Source organism: Athene cunicularia, assembly GCF_003259725.1.
Source record: "Athene cunicularia isolate RWA chromosome 2 unlocalized genomic scaffold, athCun1 chr2_part1, whole genome shotgun sequence".
Lineage (NCBI taxonomy): Eukaryota > Metazoa > Chordata > Aves > Strigiformes > Strigidae > Athene > Athene cunicularia.
The window spans coordinates 18,532,094-18,551,310 of NW_020799095.1; the positions used below are offsets into that span (position 1 = coordinate 18,532,094).

The 19,217-nt window shown below is 39.9% G+C and overlaps 1 long non-coding RNA gene and 1 other non-coding gene across 2 annotated transcripts in view; one reads left to right on the forward strand and one right to left on the reverse strand.

The window, feature by feature from the left end:
- Positions 1-3,999: 3,999 nt before the first annotated feature.
- LOC113477445 lies at positions 4,000-4,087 on the reverse strand. Its single transcript, XR_003397910.1, has one exon. It is a non-coding gene; the product is annotated as a small nucleolar RNA SNORD93 (small nucleolar RNA).
- A 9,512-nt stretch (positions 4,088-13,599) lies between these two features.
- LOC113476315 overlaps positions 13,600-19,217 on the forward strand; it is a 14,858-nt gene continuing 9,240 nt past the window's right edge. The window contains exons 1-2 of the long non-coding RNA XR_003397709.1: positions 13,600-13,867; positions 15,057-15,458. This is a non-coding gene — a long non-coding RNA (uncharacterized LOC113476315). The remainder of the gene's footprint in view (positions 13,868-15,056; positions 15,459-19,217) is intronic.

The following is a 19,217-nucleotide window of genomic DNA, read 5'->3' on the forward strand; positions in this document are numbered from 1 at the left end:
TCTAGGGCCTATCTGGTATTTTAAGTTCAAGTAACTGAAAGTAGCAAAAATAGTTTCCAATTCAAGTCTGCCCTCCACTGGCTTTAATAAAACACTGCTAGTAACTTTTGGATCAATAGTGTCTTTCTGTAATGAAGTAGAGGAACCAAATTAATAGAAGCTGATACAATTTATTGAGACCTTTAGTCAACATTTCTTCTTTAATTTTTTAATAGTAGTTCAATGATTTGTAGATTTCTTTTTAAAGTCCCATCTAGGCTCTCTGGCAGATTCTTGTTCTTCAGGTTCTCAAAAGCCCACCAGCATATCATTAATATCAGAGCTGCTGGAACTACAACATGAGAAGTAACATTCTGCACATGGTTTTAAAGACATTTAATAGAAAAGCTACAGAAAAATATTTTGCTATGATACAATTAACAATTCTAGTATGTAGTGCTATATGTACTAGTGAAGCACTAATGTCCTAAAGAGACCAGTATCAGTCTAGTCTAGTCTAGCACTCTGTCACTAGAAGCAGTCTTTCCCCCTAAAATGTGAAAGGAAAGAACAACAACTTTTATTAGGGTGTTTATTTTAAAGAGAACTTTCCATCACAAATCCCACAGGCAATTATCTCTTAACTCAGGAAGACTCATTTTCCTTTCTATATTTAAAGTAGGAAGGTAATAGGGGGAAAAAAGAAAGCTATCTTACTTATACTTACTCACATCGATTCATCTAGCATGAATTCAACCCCAAGGTGACATTTGTGTCTGGAATAGAAAATCTGTACCATTATGCACTGGAGGATGTGACCAAGCTGAAAAGCCTCTGGTTCATTTATCTTGTCATCTCCATGCTTCGTTACACTTAACAGCATCTAATCTCTTGTGACTGCTATCTAAACCTAAAATAAAGGAGTAAAATGTGGTTCCTTCAGATGCGTACTTAATACACACTTGAAAAAAAGCAAAAGAATAAAAGTATTACAGAAATGTCATTTTACTTAGACCCTGCAAATGCCTGAAAATCAGGGTCAGATTCGTAGCTTGTGCCAAGTGTGCCTAACAGACTTCATAAAGCAGAACGTAAGGAACTTTCAGAAGTTCCTTAAATGTTCTCTGCATGTGCTAAAATTCTTGCTGAAATGGCTAGCATTCAAAATAAAACCCTTAGAAGTCCATGTAACATTTGACAGGATGCAGTGAAAGGCACACAGCTGATCTGTCCTTACTGTTTTGTGGGGTTTGGGTTGGGTTTTTTGTTGGGGTTTGGTTTTTTTTCTTTGCTTTGGGTAGGAAGCTATGCAAAAGCCTACTGAAATCTCGTTAATCACTCCAGTATGTACTATTACAAATGTATTGTTACAAATCACCCTCTTAAACTGGACTCCAGAAAAAGAACATCTAAAATGTCTGCCGTTCTGCACTTCCAGGAGATTACTGTTTGAGATTTTTGGTAATCCTAACTGAAAACCAGCAGCATTGGCACACTGAAACACAGGTATTTTCCTGAAAGGTCACTGGTGTTCTACGCGTTAGTGGAAACACTCTAAAATGAACTTACAGATACACGAATTTGCCTGTCAATATATAGAGAAGATATACTTGTGTGTCTACTTGACAATATTTTAAAATTAATAAAATCTAAAAACATTTGTCTGGGCTAAATATGGCATATGGTTATGCTAAAACAGACAAAGTCTTGACAGAAATTATGTATGAAAGGCAAAAGGGACAACATTTTCAGAGATTAAATTTTATTTTAATAGGGTAGTAAAGACTTCATTAACCATGAGTTGCGCTTCATTTAATTCTGACAGCACTACACCAGACTTGTAAAGAAAGAAAACAGCTTTCCTTGATCACCTTCTGGTATCTATAAAAGGCCTTAATTACTCCTCATTATAATACTAAATTACTGATTCTAATCTTCCTTGTGCTGAAGATCTTGAAGAATTTTCAGTGAAATCTGCAACTACTGAAATAAAAAATACAGACATAAACACTGATACTTTTGTCAATATTGTTTTGATTTCAAGTTCTGAAAGGCAGTTCTTTTGGGAGCATCCCCTTTAGTAGGAATGTCATGCAATGCATTCTGATGGGGCTCAGCAAGAGGAGGTGTGAACTGCTCCTCACCTTGCTGGTCAAGGTTAAGGCCATGCTGAATTAGAAATACGACAAAAGGTTTGTCCTTAAGTTTCTGAAGTGAATTCGCCCAAAGTGAAAATTCAAGATAAATTAATACCTACATTCATTTTATGTAACTAATTTGTTCAACATTCAGATATACTGCAAAAGATTCAGTTTATACATACACGACATATTCACTTTGTTGACTACATTAATATCTCTCTCTACTTCGCTCTCTTGAGACCCCACCTGGAGTAACGTACTCAGCTCTGGGACCCCAACACCAGAAGGCCAGGGACCTGCTCAAGAGGGTCCAGAGGAGGGGCACAAAAATGACCAGGGGGATGGGAGACCTCTCCTATGAAGACAGGCTGAGACCCTGGAGAAGGGTCCAGGGAGACCTTATGGCAGCCTTCCAGTACTTCAAGGGGGTACAGGAAAGATGGGGAGGGACTCTGCATCAGGGAGGGTAGTGATAGGATGAGGGGTAATGGTTCTAAACTGAAAGAGAGTAGATTTAGGTTAGATATAAGGAAGAAATCCTTCCCTGTGAGGGTGGTGAGACCCTGGCACAGGTTTCCCAGAGAAGCTGTGGCTGCCCCCTCCCTGGCAGTGTTCAAGGCCAGGTTGGACGGGGCTTTGAGCAACCTGGGCTAGTGGAAGGTGTCCCTGCCCAGGGCAGGGGGGTTGGGACTGGATGATCTTTAAGGTCCCTTCCAACCCAAACCATTCTGTGATTCTATGATCTTAGCCACAATCTGAAAATATACATGTTCCCTATTATGCTCTGGACTCTGTAATTTGCATTATGAGTTGTTAAAAGCTGTTATAACAACTACACTAAAACCTAGACTACCTTTGAAGTAAGAGTTCAAGCTGTGCTTTAAGTTTGATTTTAAAGTGATGTTAAATTAAAATTTAATATATACTTTTAAAAATATATCTTAATTTTAACAAACACTCTTCCCGTTTTGGAGGCACCAGAGGAAAAGTATACTTAGGGATATACACAGTAACTGAAACTGTATTTTTTTAACAGTGATTTAAGATAAAAAACAGAGCAAACTCACATTCTAGCAGAAAACCCACACAAACCTGTTCCACATCCACCTGGTATATTTCAGCTCAGAGGTCCTTTCTGCTTTACTACTTTTCTCTTTGCTTATAACTAGGAGATAGTTAGGAACTTCTTGTTGTTGTATAATTTATCTTGTAAGATCTAAATGAGTGCATCCAAAAATGCTACTGTAAATCAGTGAAGCGAATGCTGTGCATCAATCAGTTAAGATTTTCAAGTATTTCATTGTCAGAAAAAGTTTCAGCAGCGTGTTTATTTTTTGTAGACAGATGCCAAGAAAGACTATTACAACAAATGCTCACCAAAGAGAGAAAGTAGAATATGACTTTTAATTACAATTCTTATTCTTCAAACACTCCCATTCTTTGTTCTGCATCAAAGAGAAATATTTCATTTTCATGTGCAATGCTGTCAACTGATTGCAAATACTTATGTTCTCAGTTTCATGGCTGCCTCACTTTAATACACTGAACTAAGGTCAGAACTGGTATAAAAACCATAACAAGAGCAAAGACTGTTTTGGAAATTAGAATATACTCACTGTTTTTCTCATCTTGTTTCAATCATAGAAAACATTTGACTAAAACAAGCATCTTCTAAGTCCTTTAAAATCTTTATAGACGTGTGCTGTTATAGCAACATATTCTCCAGCAACAAAAATCTAGTTGAGATCAATTGACAAGGTTTACATCCAAGTATCTTTAGAGAAAAATCCTCCTAGAGCTACTGAAACCTTCACTGCTCAGATGTTAAAAAAAGACCTTAATTTAAAAACAAAGAATGACCAAATATGGATATTAGTTCTGGCCTCAGAAAATCCTTTAATCCATCAGATTTTTGCGTATCACTGAAAGTATGCAAGGAATCAGATTATAGTTTTCATCCTCGGCCAAGTATTGCAATCATAAAACCATGCATTTAAGAACTGTTGTGTTTTTAGAGGAACTATCTGTGGTAAAAGATAGCAGTATCTTTAAATGTAACCCTTTTCATTATTAAATGAGGATAGGGAGAATGGGAAAGTCAACTTTCAAACAACAGTAAAGTTTTACAACAGGTAATATTAAATTTTCAAGCACAACAGCAGTTCTTCTCAAAGGACTCTAAAAGCATTTGATGAGGTTCTGTTGAATGCTGTCTCACCTCAGACTGCTGCTTCTCCTTCATTCGCCTCAGGAGCTGTAATGAAAAATAATGAAATGATTACCATGTTTGCACTCAACTTTGTATTACCACTCGGTTTTGGTTTATTTGTAAACAAATAAGTTGTATAGTTACTGTATTGAATATACAGAATTACTACACTTTTATTTTTGTTCCTACCACTCTGATCATTTCACTCATTTTCTAGACAGGCATCTGACAATACCACTTTTCTTGGAAATATCCCATGTCAGACAGTACAGCCAATGAGCATCACACAGAAATTTATATGAAAGAGATTCTAATCGGGACAGAAATTTTTTATATGCATTACTGTTCTGTATTGCAAGTATGTTTTGAAAATATGCTAAATACTAAATGCAACAACGCAAAACATATCCACCCCCAAGTAATCCAGGTCTTATAAAAATTCAAAAAACAGACATTTTAGAATTCTGACATTTCCCACATGACAATCAGACAGCCTTAAGTCTTTTTTGACTGTAGTGCTTTCCATTTCTATTTGTCTCTTTGTGAAATGACAAGGAACATTTCCCAGACCAGTACCACAGAGTAGCTGGGATTTATTAGACTAAATGAAAGGGAATACTAAAACGGAATGGAAGAAAAAGACCATCATTACTAGGGCACAATAGAAATATAATTGTAATAATAACGTGAAATAGAATGTCTAGTCATAACATACTACCATTTTAATGACATTGTAAAGATTCAGCCTGTAATGGAACTCTGTTAAATACCTGTTTATGTTCTTATAGTATTTATACGGATTTACAGTGTAATTCTCAAGTATGAAATATCAATTGCAGTATCTTTGACATGCAAGTTACCCATAAACAGAGCCAAACTCAAACTTTCTTCCCAAACAGATGAATTTAATGCAGTTTCTTGACAGCAGATTGAAGGGAAATCTCAAAGGCAAGAGTGTTAAGTGCATAATGGAGGTCTGCAGGGATTTCTTATGTAGCATTTACAGTAATTTTTCACAAACGTTAACATGTCACTTCACTTTGTCTCCTTCTTCAGCCTTCTTGGTTGCATGCACTACTGCATGGCTTTACTTTGTGGTATGTTGATAAAGCTTGGGGTCTGGAATTCTTCAAACTGAAATGTACCCTTTGCACCAAAAAACAAAGATAAGCTAAAGCCATCAGACTGAGTGACATTATTTCTCTGAACCACAGACTGACACTCAAGTGATTCAGTCACGTCTATAAGAATCTCAATTCTCTCCTTTATCCATAAAGCCTGAAACATTTGGCTGGTTTACAATGAGTGTTAGCAGTATTTATTTGCAATGAAAACACAGCACTTGTGCAATTACTGCTAATCAAGTTAATAAAACAGTAGAAATTCACATTCTTGTTGTCCCAGTTAAAACCTCTGCAATTTTATTCCGGATATTATTGTTGTTGCCGATCGCATGAACTACAAGGCAAAAGAAATTCAAAGAGGCTTTTTATAACAAAAAACTTTCAACATATGGTATTACTAAATTTTCTTTTTTCACTCCAGCAATTAGGGCTCTTGCTTTTCTTAATGGATACACCATTCCAGGTACTTTTGTCTTCACTATCAGCCATAAGAAAAAAAAAAATCAAGTAAACCCAGTATCCTTCATGGAAATGTTACTATAATAAATTATAAACACAAACTAGTACCCAGAGCACACCCACAACATACTAATTGTGTCTTCTCTGGGCAAAGCTGCCTCCATCCGTTTCTTACAGTACCCATTGCGTTGGGTATTACTTCTTCTCCCTTCAAACCAGCTCATTGTTTCATGCCGAATCATAGGAATATTTGGGTTTAGGGACCAGTTTTCAGTCTTTCAGTTATTTGAATACTCTGTCCCACCAACATGAACCTGCAAGGAAGATGACTGTTGCTTTTACCCTTTGCGTGAGTCAATAGCTCACCAAAGGACTGTTGAGCTCTTAGACCCTCTAACATCCTAAGTGCAAGAGGAGCCAAATAAAGGCACAGAAAACTTCTGGAGTCAGTATAAACTTTCACTGTTGGCATACTCTGTTTTTTTTGTTGTTTAGGTTTTTTTGTTTTGTTTTGTTGTGGGAATTTTTGTGTTTTGGTGTTGTTTTTTTTTTCTTTACTGCAAATATGATCCTTTGGACAGTATAAGACTATGGATGTGTGTTAGGACAGAAGAAGTGCTGCTCTCCTCTCACTCTTCTTACAGAATCACAGAATTGTCTAGGTTAGAAAAGACCTTGAAGAGCATCCAGTCCAATCAACAACCCAACATTAACAGTTCCCAACTACACCAGATCCCTCAGTGCTAAGTCGACCTGACTCTTAAACACCTCCAGGGATGGGGACTCCACCACCTCCCTGGGCAGCCCATTCCAACGCCTAACCTGTTCTGTAAAGAAATACTTCCTAATATCCAGTCTAAACCTTCCCTGGCGCAATTTGAGGCCATTCCCTCTTGTCCTGTTGCTTAAGACTTGGTTAAAGAGACTCATCCCCAGCTCTCTGCACCCTCCTTTCAGGTAGCTGTAGAGGGCGATGAGGTCTCCCCTCAGCCTCCTCTTCTCCAGACTAAACACCCCCAGTTCCCTCAGCCGCCCCTCGTACGACCTGTGCTCCAGACCCTGCACCAGCTCCGTTGCCCTTCTCTGGACACACTCGAGTCATTCAATGTCCTTTTTGTTGTGAGGGGCCCAAAACTGAACACAGCAATCGAGGGGCGGCCTCACCAGTGCCGAGTACAGGGGTCAGATCCCTTCCCTGTTCCTGCTGGCCACGCTATTGCTGACACAAGCCAGGATGCCATTGGCCTTCTTGGCCACCTGGGCACACTGCTGGCTCCTGTTCAGCCTGCTGTCAATCCACACCCCCCAGGTCCCTCTCTGACTGGCAGCTCTCCAGCCACTCCTCCCCAAGCCTGTAGCGCTGCTGGGGGTTGTTGTGACCCAAGGGCAGCCCCCGGCATTTGGCCTTATGGAAACTCCTCCAGTTGGCCTCAGCCCATGGCTTCAGCCTGTCCAGGTCTCTCTGCAGAGCCTCCCTGCCCTCGAGCAGATCAACACTCCCACCCAACCTGGTGTCATCTGCAAACTGACTGAGGGTGCACTCGATCCCCTCGTCTAGATCATCAATAAAGATGTTAAACAGGAGTGGCCCCAAAACCGAGCCCTGGAGGACACCACTCGTGACCAGCAACCAACTGGATTTAACTCCGTTCACCACAACTCTTTGGGCCCGGCCATCAGTTATTTTACCCAGCAAAGCGTGTGCCCATCCAAGCTGTGAGCAGCCAGTTTTGCTAGGAGAATGCTGTGGGAAATGGTGTCAAAGGCCTTATTAAAGTCAAGGTAAACAACATCTACAGCCTTTCCCTCATCCAATAAGCAGGTTGCCCTGTTGTAGAAGGAGATGAGGTTTGTCAAGCAGGTTTTCATAAACCCATGCTGACTGGGCCTGAGCATCTGGTTGTCCTGCAGGTGTTGTGTGATGGCACTCAGGATGAGCTGCTCCATCAGCTTCCCAGGTACCAAAGTCAAGCTGACAGGCCTGGATTATCCTTCCAACCCTTCTTATATATGGGTGTCACATTGGCCAATTTCCAATCTGTTGGGACCTCCCTGGTCAGCCAGGACTGCTGGTAAATGATGGAAAGCAGCTTGGCGAGCACCCCAGCCAGCTCCTTCAGCACCCTCGGGTGTATCCCATCCGGCCCCACAGACTTGTGTGTGTCTGTGTGATGCAGCAGGTCACTGACTGTCTCCTCCTGGATTGTGGGGTGGTCATTCTCCCAGTCTCTGTCTTCTGGCTGAGGAGGCTGGATTCCCTCAATACAGCTAGTCTTGCTATTAAAGACATTAGTTTACAAATATACAACTTCTGTCTGTAGCACTATATAAACGTAGACCATTAGCTATATAGAATCAGCTTTGGTTTATTTGCATACAAAACTCAGATACTTGTGCACTTCTAGGCCACACCATCAATTCTGTTCGCAAGAGAACTGTGGCAAAGAAATATTAACTTTCTTGCTATTAATTTCCTGGCTTCTATAGTTAAATAAAGGAAATAAGATACAAGCTTTTAGTCAAACATTAGAATTAGCAGACATGAGAAATGAGAGCTATCAAGGAAACTTTCTGTGCTATGAAAATTATTCCTTGACTTGATGTATGAAGGAAAGAAGAAAAACAGCTGGTGCACACTGGCACATTTTTGTGAATATCCAAATAAACCAATATAAACCAATTTATACTCAAACAAAAGACAGAACCATTTTGATCGTCATTTAGTACATTTGACCTTCTGAATCCCACTTACACTAAAATTACAAGAAATTTAAGGAAAATACCTTTTAAATTTAATTCTAATACAGTGGGTCACAACTTATTGTAATATTTTGTAAGAGATTATTGACAAGATGTGTGCCCTAATGAACAGTTGGGTTTGTATGTTTAGAAAGAACAAGCTGTAACATTGTGGAAACAGATCTGATAGTGTCATCTACAAGAGAAAATCAATTTAATATAAACTGATGGAAAATAGGTTCCTGCAGCAACCATTTCTCTTCCTTCGCAAGGGTCAGAAAATAAGGTTCATTGGTTTGAGTTTTTTCTTTTTTAAAAGAGTATGACAAGCCGTTACTGACAAACGAATGTGCCTCCTGCACTACACTTGTTCAGAATAGTAAATTTGTCATTTAAATGTTTGTACAACTTTACTCATGAGTACTAGTTTGCAAAGTTTGACAACAGTAATATACCAAAACAACCAAAAGCTAATGCAAACCTATGGATAGAAAAACTTGTTCCCTCAATTTCAAGTTAAGAGTTCCCAGCTCAAACAGCAGACTATCCGAAAAATAGTTTAATAGTTACACGGTATCAATTTCAGGAGCAGAAGTACAGCAATCCACTGATGCACAAGTACCAGGCCAGATATGACAAAGTAGGAATATGCGACACTGATAAGTATAAACTCACCATTAATACTAGAGAACAGCAAGAGAAAACAGCACTTCAGAGGCAGCTCTGCCTTTTATGGATTATTTATATTACTAGTTGCCTAAGCCTGCCACGGAAAAGTGTTCATTAGTATGTTCCATAAATTCTAGATTTGTTACTTGAAGTGTTCCATTAATCTGGAGGTATTACTTTCAAGTAACAACATCCTGGTTGCTAAACAATGACCTGGGAAAAGCCCTACCTGTAAGATGATACTGGGAACACTTTTATTTTTTAAAGCAAAATTAAGATATCTACCCTGTATTTTTCTGCCTATCCCAGCATCTTACCAGCTGCAGAAAGAATGGAGTAAGCCAAAACAAGTTGTTGAAAAAACATCAAGCAAAACTAACTCAGTATGAAGTCAACTGACATAAAATGTGCTTCCATTATTGTGTCATTTTGTGGAGCCCACTTTGTTGCCCCTAACGGTTGAGAATGTATAAAGAAAATATGACATATGATTGCATCATGCGCCATTTGTCATGAAGGCATATTCTTTTGGGAAAAGCGTGGGCTCACATTCCAAGCTTCATACTGATGTTCATCTGCTGATGAACTACAGCACTGGTGCCTAACCTTTCTTTAGGGACAAGCTGTTCAGTTCATAAAGAAGCCACTCACGAACTCTAAGCCTTCGCATTACTTGATAGACAACATTAAATATGTGTCAATCCCATGACTAGAAATACTCATGTATCCCATCAACATGTTTAATGCATATGAAAGCACACTACATATGGCTGTTTTACATGAGGAAGGGCCATTTGTGCATTCTGTAACATGGCAGCATATTTGTGATATCACATCACCAAAATACTCTTTTATCCCTCACATTTTGATTATTGGTGGACCATGACAAAAGCAAGCCATGGGCTGCCAGAATCCCTCAATGCAGCTTGCAGGTTGCTACCTGTCCACACCTGAAAAGCAAGGAGCAAGCTATCACTTCCTATTTTGATCATCTTAGAATAGCACAGCAGGTATCCACACATTGGAAGAAGAAATGATGTATCTGTATAAGTGATATTTATTGTAGCCCTGGATTCCTTTTTGGATCTGAAAGCACTGATCTGTATGACAACATGGAAATAGAACTTCAAGTAATTGCCGTAGGCAAACCAAAACATCATGTGTAGAACTTTATGGTCATGATTTACTCGCTACACACAAACAAGACTGAGCAGATTTCTGCACTGTCAGAAGGAGTGATTTTTAATAACTTTTTTCAGTGTTTCCGTATAGTTTGACACAGCTAGCAGATATGATACAGACTGCCAATGTTAAATACTGCAGCCACATTAGTAATCCCAGGAACCCGACGACCTGGATCTGTCATGGCAGCAGACCACCTGAGAAAGAATGAAAATGTGGTACAAATATGATATAACTGGCTGAGTCAATGGCACAGATATCATGCAGCAAGCTGTTCGTAAGCAGTGGTGTCAAACAGACAACAGCTTGGTGGTTAGGGCACTACAGGGGGTTCTTGCTGAGACCACTCATTTATCTGTTTGAAAAGAAAGTGCCTCAGTACTTATCCAGGTTCAGACTTTGTAAGGACAAGTCCTAAGTGGCATTTTTTAGATATTAGGGTAAAAAGCCAGAATGCCTCCCCCCATATTTCTAGTCAAGCTTTCACTCCCAGAACTCTGCATTTCCACAGACTGAACACATCGCACAGTCTGGTACCAAAGATGGAGAGGACTTTCCAATTTCACCCAGAAACGTTTATCGCTCCATCTCTCACTTACCAAAAGGCACTTCCTCGCCTCCAGAGGCGGCGTGAAAAGCGTGCGCATACCTTGCGAGCTCCGGGAAAGAAACACAAACACAGAAATGCAGGACCTACAGACAGATGAAGAAGGCCGACAGCTTCTGCCACCCCCTCACCCTCGAGCAAACACCCCGATTCTGGCGAGCCGGCCTGGGTCCGTCGCTCCCGATTTGCGAGGCCGACGCCACAGCGCAGGACAATCCTGTGTCATGCCTGGCGCCCAGGGTGTATTTCATTTGCTCCTGACATGGGGCTGGCTGGGCATCGCAGCCACATGGTAGTTCTTCTGGGTTTGGGCTGCATGCCGTCAGCAGTCCTTGTCGAAGAGCCTGACCTACTTAAGATACGCACGTGTGCAGTAGGCCTGACACTTTTGTTCACATCTTTTATGATAAGGGGTCCCGGGAAGGCTAATCCACGCGGTTCATCTGACTTTCTTTCTGCCCCAACTCTGCTGTGCCTTTTGGGAAAAGCATCTGAAACAGGCAGGCATCTCTGCCTTGAATGCAAACATGAAGGAGGGTTGGGAGCTGATCTCTTGTTTTGATTGAGAGAAATACAGCGTCCAGTTTGAAGGGCTTTGTCCAAATAATAGATAACAATCAGGAGAAAGTTGGTCCTTCAGTAGTTACATGCATGCTTTAACAACTACAAGTGAAAGAGGTCACATCAAACACTATGAAAAAAACCCATAATCATCAATATTAGGTTTAAACTTTAATTAGATTTCCATTTTTAGTTTATCACTTACTTTAAATTGATAATTTTTGGGTGGGAATTTGAGCAATGTTTTGTGACCTAATTTTTCTTTTGCTGAAGTTGTGTTTTGATTTTACTCCCATGACAGTATCTATGAATGTGGGAATGGTGCTGTTTGTACTGAGGGACACCAGAGAAAATGAAATAAGTTAGAGTCATACAAAGTCATCTTATTGTGTTTATAGTTGCACTGATATCAGGGTGCTTAGTATATTTCTGTTATGTAGAGGTGAGAAACTTAAGTTGTAGTTTAATGTCATATTTCCAGAAAAGAAGTCTACTGTTCCAAATCTACACAGCTGCCTTATAAATTTATGTGCTGTAATGAAAGGACATTAAGTGTAAGCAGATGGGAGGGGGACATGCAGGTGCTACCTTTGCTTGCCATAGGTGCTTGGAGGTGGCACGCACTCAGACGCCACAGACTTGGAAGAACCTCTTTGTACTGGAATTACATTTGAATCTGGGAGGGAAGGTGTGATGCAGTGACAGGGCAAGCGACTACGCAGTCCTTGGTGTCACTGATTCAAGGTAGACTTTTCTATTGACCCCTGTGTATATGAAAAAACACTTTAAACTAAACACAAGCAAGGAAACTTCCAGAATTTTTGAGCTTTTAACTTGATCTGAAAAGCTTTCTAGGCAAAGATGGAATGCTCAGAGGATGTATGAGGGAGCATGGTATGTGACTGTCCAATTATGGGTCACTGGTCAGGGTTTTTTTTTGTTGTGTTTTTGTTTTTTTTTTAAACTTACCTTGAAGTGAATGCCCCTGTTTTAAATAGGTAAATTAGACCAGTGTAATTTTGTTAAACCTGGCTTGCTTATTTAAAATTACTAGGGGTAGAAAAAGCCAGAAACGTTCACATACTGAGTGTGACTCCTAATACAGCTTCATTAATTTTATAGCAGTTTTGTTGGACAGTATGTCAACCAAAGAAAGTGGGTCAGGATGTTTAATAGTCTCAAACCACACAAGGTTATCTTCAAAAGAGCTAACCCAGTGCCCATGAAGTTAATAGAAGTTTTTCCATTAACCTTCATGGCCTGTGTTTCAGGCAAACTGACATTAAGGATTTATTTTCTGTAAACGAGGGAAATAATCTGTTTTTCATGTAACATCTATTTCTAGATAACAAGTGTAGGAGAGAGTGTGTTGAGCAGTGCATGCATTGCATGATTCCGCTTTAAGACTTTTTAACTTGTGGTACAGTAGGCAAAGATATTTCATACGCTGAATCTTATATTGCTTCTCTAGCATACATTTACTTTAGTGAATTGGTATTTGAGTCATTAGCTGGGGATGAACTCTTTGTAATTAGCTTTTTTTTTTTTTCATATTCCTGGGTGTAGATTGACAAACACCTTGTTTCTTTGCAAGCTTTAGTAATAGGTAGCTTTTCAAAATATGCCGGTAAAAATAGAAGATTTTAGGTTTAACTGATTTAACATTTAGAATTCTGTCATCCTAAATTGAGTGAACTGTTGTTGAAATACTACTTTTAAGTTCTGCATCAGATGTCATTGCAGAACGCTGCCTGTTAGGACTCAAGGTGCTCACTTCCACCAGTTACAGGTGTCGCTGTTGGTCCAGCTTTACTAGGTTACTTTCTGAACAGCATTTAAAATCTGTATGTTTGTGTGTGTAGGTATCTATGTCTTGATCTTTGGGGTGGATAAAGATGCAGCTAAGAATTGAAAAAAAAAATAAAAAACTGTACACATTTATTTATTTTCTCTACTTTCTAAGCCTGATAAGAATGTGCAGTTTTTATTCATGTTTGTAAGCAACTTCATGAATCACAGTTCTCTGCTCAATACGTTTTCTTTTTTATTGCAATTCAGGGGGCTGGAATAATTTGATAGGGATTTAACGATGTGGGAGTCTGAACATACATATTTTTATATATATGTATGTGATGTGTTTCACTTCAGGTTTTAAGAGAGGTGCAGATCCTGGAATGCCTGAGCCAACTATCTGGAGGTATGTATCGGTTCCAAATGTACATGCAAACTCGGTACAGGTACTTACTGGTTTAGGTGTTACCTCTGGACAGCAACAGCTGGGAAGGTTGCTTCCATCCATTGTTTTTAATTGTGCAGAATGAAAGCATAGCTGGCTGTGGTTCTCATTTCTTTAGAAATCCAAATTAAAAGACAGAAGAACACAAGTTCTTGGGAGGGCCTTTCTCTTAATCTTGCATGGCTTTTAATATATGGGACTTCCTTTACCTTTTGAGTGGAAGCTACCCTTCTAATCTGTTGTAGAGCTAGTTTATGCCAGTTTCTGCACTGAGGAAGCTTTCTAGCACAAATTTAAAACAAAACTGTCTTCTGCCTTTGCAAATATGATAACGCTGCATAAAAGCTGCATGAAACAAAGGGCTATATCCTTCAGTATCAGTCATTGTCATGAAAAAAAGTGCATTTGTTCATGTTGCCTCTTGTGGGACTGTTAGTGCTGCAATGTCATGGCATTACTAATACTTGAATTCTTGTGGTATTTGAGTTTTGATGGAGGGCTTTTATGGGTCAAACTAATCAAGTTTTGAAGAAAGCGTGACTTATTTTTCTTGAAATAACTTTGGTTACTATGCAGAACCAGGTATTCCTAAGACAAATAATTGATAGACAGTATTTGCAAAGTCCTATGTTAACTTTTCTAGCTTAACACAGTCACAATATACAGAAATCCCATTTTTAGGATTCAGTGATTCAAGGAAGCTAGTTTTAGCAGGAGAAAATATGAAAAAAATCATCAAGATTACAGTTTTAGTAAAATCTTCTGTTGTCTTAAGAACTGACTTGCTAGAGTTGCTTGCTTGCTGACAGTGTTTCTATGTTTAGCTTCACTAGCAGTTTGAGACTTTTTTTCTTGATCCATTGAGTGTGTCTCTGCCCAGCATAATGTATTTCATACCGGAGTGTATATACATACATACCAGAAGCTTGGCCTAATCCGAAGCTTACAGACACTGATTTTTCTTAACACATATTCATGCTCTGTAGGCTTAAATGTTACTTTAAAGGTGGCATTGTTTCAGTCTTCTGGGGGCTAGCATTTATTCTGTACATCTACAGGGCTGTTGCTCCAGACTTGTGTTTTACAAATACCCATTTAAAAACAAGTACATGCGAATCTGACTTTGGTTTCCTCCCCCTTCCCCTTTCAGTCTACTTTGGGGATGAAGGATGTGGTGGTCCTGTTCTAGAACCAGCCAATGGACAGAGAAAGTGTCTGAAGATACGAGCATTCCAGAGGACGAGGTGGACACTTATACCAGCTGGCTCAATCAGCTTGCTAATGACATAAGGTTCTACATACAGCAAAATGGAGTTTATATGGACCTAATTTATTTGCATTACAGTTTAATTAAATAAATACAATTTGAATGGTTATGCATTGTTTTTAAATCTTTACATAGCTATAATGTAGTAATTTCTTTATTACAGAAAGGATAACCTGTTGTGTGGGGTTTGTTTTTTCCTTTTTCCCAAAATATGATGATATTCAACCCCAGTATTTATCTCTGTTATGATGGTCTTTTAGATAAAGATTCCTCTTTATCTTCAAGGTAACCAGAAAACTGAGCTAATATTTTTAAATACTTCAATATTCTTCAGAGATTTCTTGCTTGAGTGTCGGTAAGCCTCTGCAGCTGGTCACTATGCTGACCTGGTTTGTTGTTTTTTATTTTCATTTTGGATTTCTTCATTTCTGGATCTATTACGGATGGAGAGATGTACGCCTAGCACAGATCATAAAAATGATACTTTTCTGCCAAATTTACCTTTAAACATTATGTACATATTCTGTAATTTGGGATGGGGTAGGAGGACATAACAAAAGTGCTCTGTGTATGCGTATACAGTGCTCTTATTGTAAGAGGAAGTTACTCATGTATAGCTGAAGGAAGAAAACAACTACACTAAACAAGGTATTTGCTTTATTTTTTCTCCCAAGCCTTGCTCTTTGGAATATTTCTGGTTTGGCTTCAATTGGTTTTCTCCCTTTTAACACTGAAATTCAAGAACTGAAATGTCAGCTGCTTGGTTTCTGTTAAATAGAAGCTGCATTGGGTAGATTACTCTTGCCCCTCTAGAACTGTACAAGCTAGTCTGTATCTGTGCAGTGATTTTAAAAAAAAAAAGTTTATTGGCTCCAACACCACTGCAACAAAAGTATTCTAGATTGCAGATTGGCTTTTTTTTTACCCACATAGAATTTTAGACAGTTTTTATATTAATTTAATGTTTAAGGAATATGAGATTCCTCAGTTTTTCATCTCCTGTGAAAATTCATTGTAAAATGTTACAGTGTTTAAGGGAAGACGTGATTGGAAAGAAAATGAGAAATGAGACAAGAGGAAAAAATTTAATTGAAAGACAAGAATTGGGAAGGAAGTAAAAAGTGGGAAACATGAGAGCTAATGCAAACCAACATGTTCCTTAAAATTTCATTAATCACAGTAATTAAATCAAATGTCATGAAATACTGGAATAGCTAATGATAATGGATTGCTGACAGGGAAAAAGAGCAAGGACTGAATGCAGAACACTTTTCTTGTGACATTGTATTCAGTTGCTAGCACAGCTTTTCTAGTGCCTTTTTCCTAATGGCAACTTGAGATTCATGTAACCGCTTATATGTCTTAAATTATGAAAGGAGTTCAAGTTCTGATCCTATTTCTTGACTGATCCTAATTACAATAGTAATGAAATAATCTGTTGCTACTTGATAGTGGCTTTTATCGTGATCAGGAACACTTTTCTTCTGTTGAATCTAGTGGAATAACCTGAGATATTCGATACAAAGAGATGCGGTTTTCAGTGTCAAGTAACTCACGTTTCTCAATCAGATTTTGCATTTGGCAAGGATATACAGTGCCCAAAATGCATCAGTGGGTGGATGGACCTGGACACCTGCAGAAGTATTTCATGTGCTCTACTGTGTGTCAGACATTTGGGGATGTGGTTTGTGGATCTTAACCACCACATGGTTGCTCTATCAGCTTTTCAAGAATAATAGTATTTGGCAAGAGGTAGAAAAATAGGGAAGTGTCCTTGTCTCTTTGGTTAAAAGTTTTACATAACAATGGATATATCAAGCACAGGCCAGATTCTGTGACTTCACAGTGCTGAAAATTTCCCTTAAAAGTAGTTGTAGCATAGTTTTTTGAGACTTGGAATTATTGGATGAATATCACTTATGCAATTCTTTTTAAATTTCACTTTAAGTACATTGGGTAGCAAATTTTTGGTAATTCACTGCTATTTTGGAAATAAGTGGAATTATTGTTCTCTTCAAAACCAAAATCAGGTATGGTTCAGGAAAGTCATTAGCATGGGGCCTTTGTGTTTACAAATTGAGGGGAAAAAAATGTCATTCATAGTGCATTCAAGTCAAGTTAAATTGAATGCCAATATGTAGTGTAACCTTTTTCATTTGTACAACCAGTGTTTCATTCAGTATAGCTCTCTCTGTAACTCTGTAACTGAAACACTGCATAAACTGGCCTTTTCAGGGATCAGGAGAGCAGACTTTGGTCTCTTCAGGGATCTGCTTGGTAAAGTACCATGGGATAAAGCCTTGGAGGGAAAAGGGAAACAAGAAAGCTGGTTGATATTCAAGGATCACCTCCTCCAAGCTCAGGAGCAATGCATCCTGACAAAGAAGTCAGACAGAAATGCTGGGAGGCCTGCATGGATGAACAAGGAGCTCCTGGACAAGCTCAAACACAAAAAGGAAGCCTACAGAGGGTGAAAGCAAGGAGAGAGCCTGGGAGCAAGACAGAAACTCCGAGCAGCCAGGGATCAGGTTAGGAAAGCTAAAGCCCTGATTGAATTAAATCTGACCAGGAACATCAAGGGCAACAAAGAAAAGCTTCTACAGGTACACTGGTGATAAAAAGAAACCTAGGGAAAACATAGGCCCTCTCTGGAAGAAAGCAGGAGACTGGTTACCCAGGATATGGAGAAGGCTGAGGTACTTCAATTTTTTGCCTCAGTCTTCACTGGCCAGGGCTCCAGCCACACCACCCAAGGCACAGAAGGCAAAGGCAGGAATTGGGAGAATGAAGAACCACCCACTGTAGGAGAAGATCAGGTTTGAGACCATCTAAGGAACCTGAAGGTGCACAAGTCCATGGGACCTGATGAGATGCATCTGTGGGTCCTGAGGGAACTGTCAGGTGAAGATGCTAAACAACTGTCCATCGTATTTGAGAAATCATGGAAGTCTGGTGAAGTTCCTGCTGACTGGAAAAGGGGAAACGTTATCCCCACTTTTAAAAAGGGGGAAAAAAGGAAAACCTGGGGAACTACAGGCCAGTCAGTCTCACCTCTGTGCCCAACAAGATCATGGAGTGGATCCTCCTAGAAAATGAAGTGATTGGTGACAGCCCACATGGCTTCACTAAGGGAAAGTCATGCCTGACCAGTGTGGTGGCCTTCTATGACAGGGTTATAGCGTTGGTGGATAAGGGAGGAGCAACTGACGTCATCTGCCTGGACTTGTGCAAAGCATTTGACACTGTCCTGCATGACATCCTTCTCTCTAAATTGGATTTGACGGATCATTTAGTGGTTAAGGAATTGGCTGGATGGACTCAGAGTTGTGGATAACAGTTCAGTGTCTGAGTAGAGAGCAGTGACGTGGCATTCCTCAGGGGTCAGTACTGAGACCAGCGCAATTTAACATCTTTGTTGGCGACATGGGCAGTGGGATTGAGCACACCCTCAGCAAGTTTGCTGACAACACCAAGCTGTGTGGTGCGGTCAACACGCTGGAGGGAAGGGATGTGCCATCCAGAGGGACCTGGACAGGCTGGAGAGGTGGGACCGTGTGAACCTCATGAAATTCAACAAGGCCATGTGCAAGGTCCTGCACATGGGTCAGGGCAATCCCAAACACAAATACAGGCTGGGTGGTGAGTGGATTGGGAGCAGCCCTGCAGAGAAGGGCTTGGGGATATTAATGGATGACTATGAGCCAGTAACATGCACTCACAGCCCGGAAAGCCAACTGTATCCTGGGCTGCATCAAGAGAAGTGTGGCCAGCAGGTCAAGGGAGGGGATTCTCCCTCTCTACTCTGCTCTTGTGAGACCCCACCTGGACTCCTGTATTCAGCTCTGGGGCCCCCAACATAAAAAAGGACATGGACCTGCTTGAGCAAGTCCAGAGCAGGCCACAAAGATGATCAGGGGGCTGGAGCACCTCCCCTGTGAGGACAGGCTGAGAGTTGGGGTTGTTCAGCCTGGAGAAGAGAAGGCTTCGGGGAGACCTGATAGCGGCCTTCCAGTATTTAAAGGGTGCTACAGGAAAGGGGTGGGG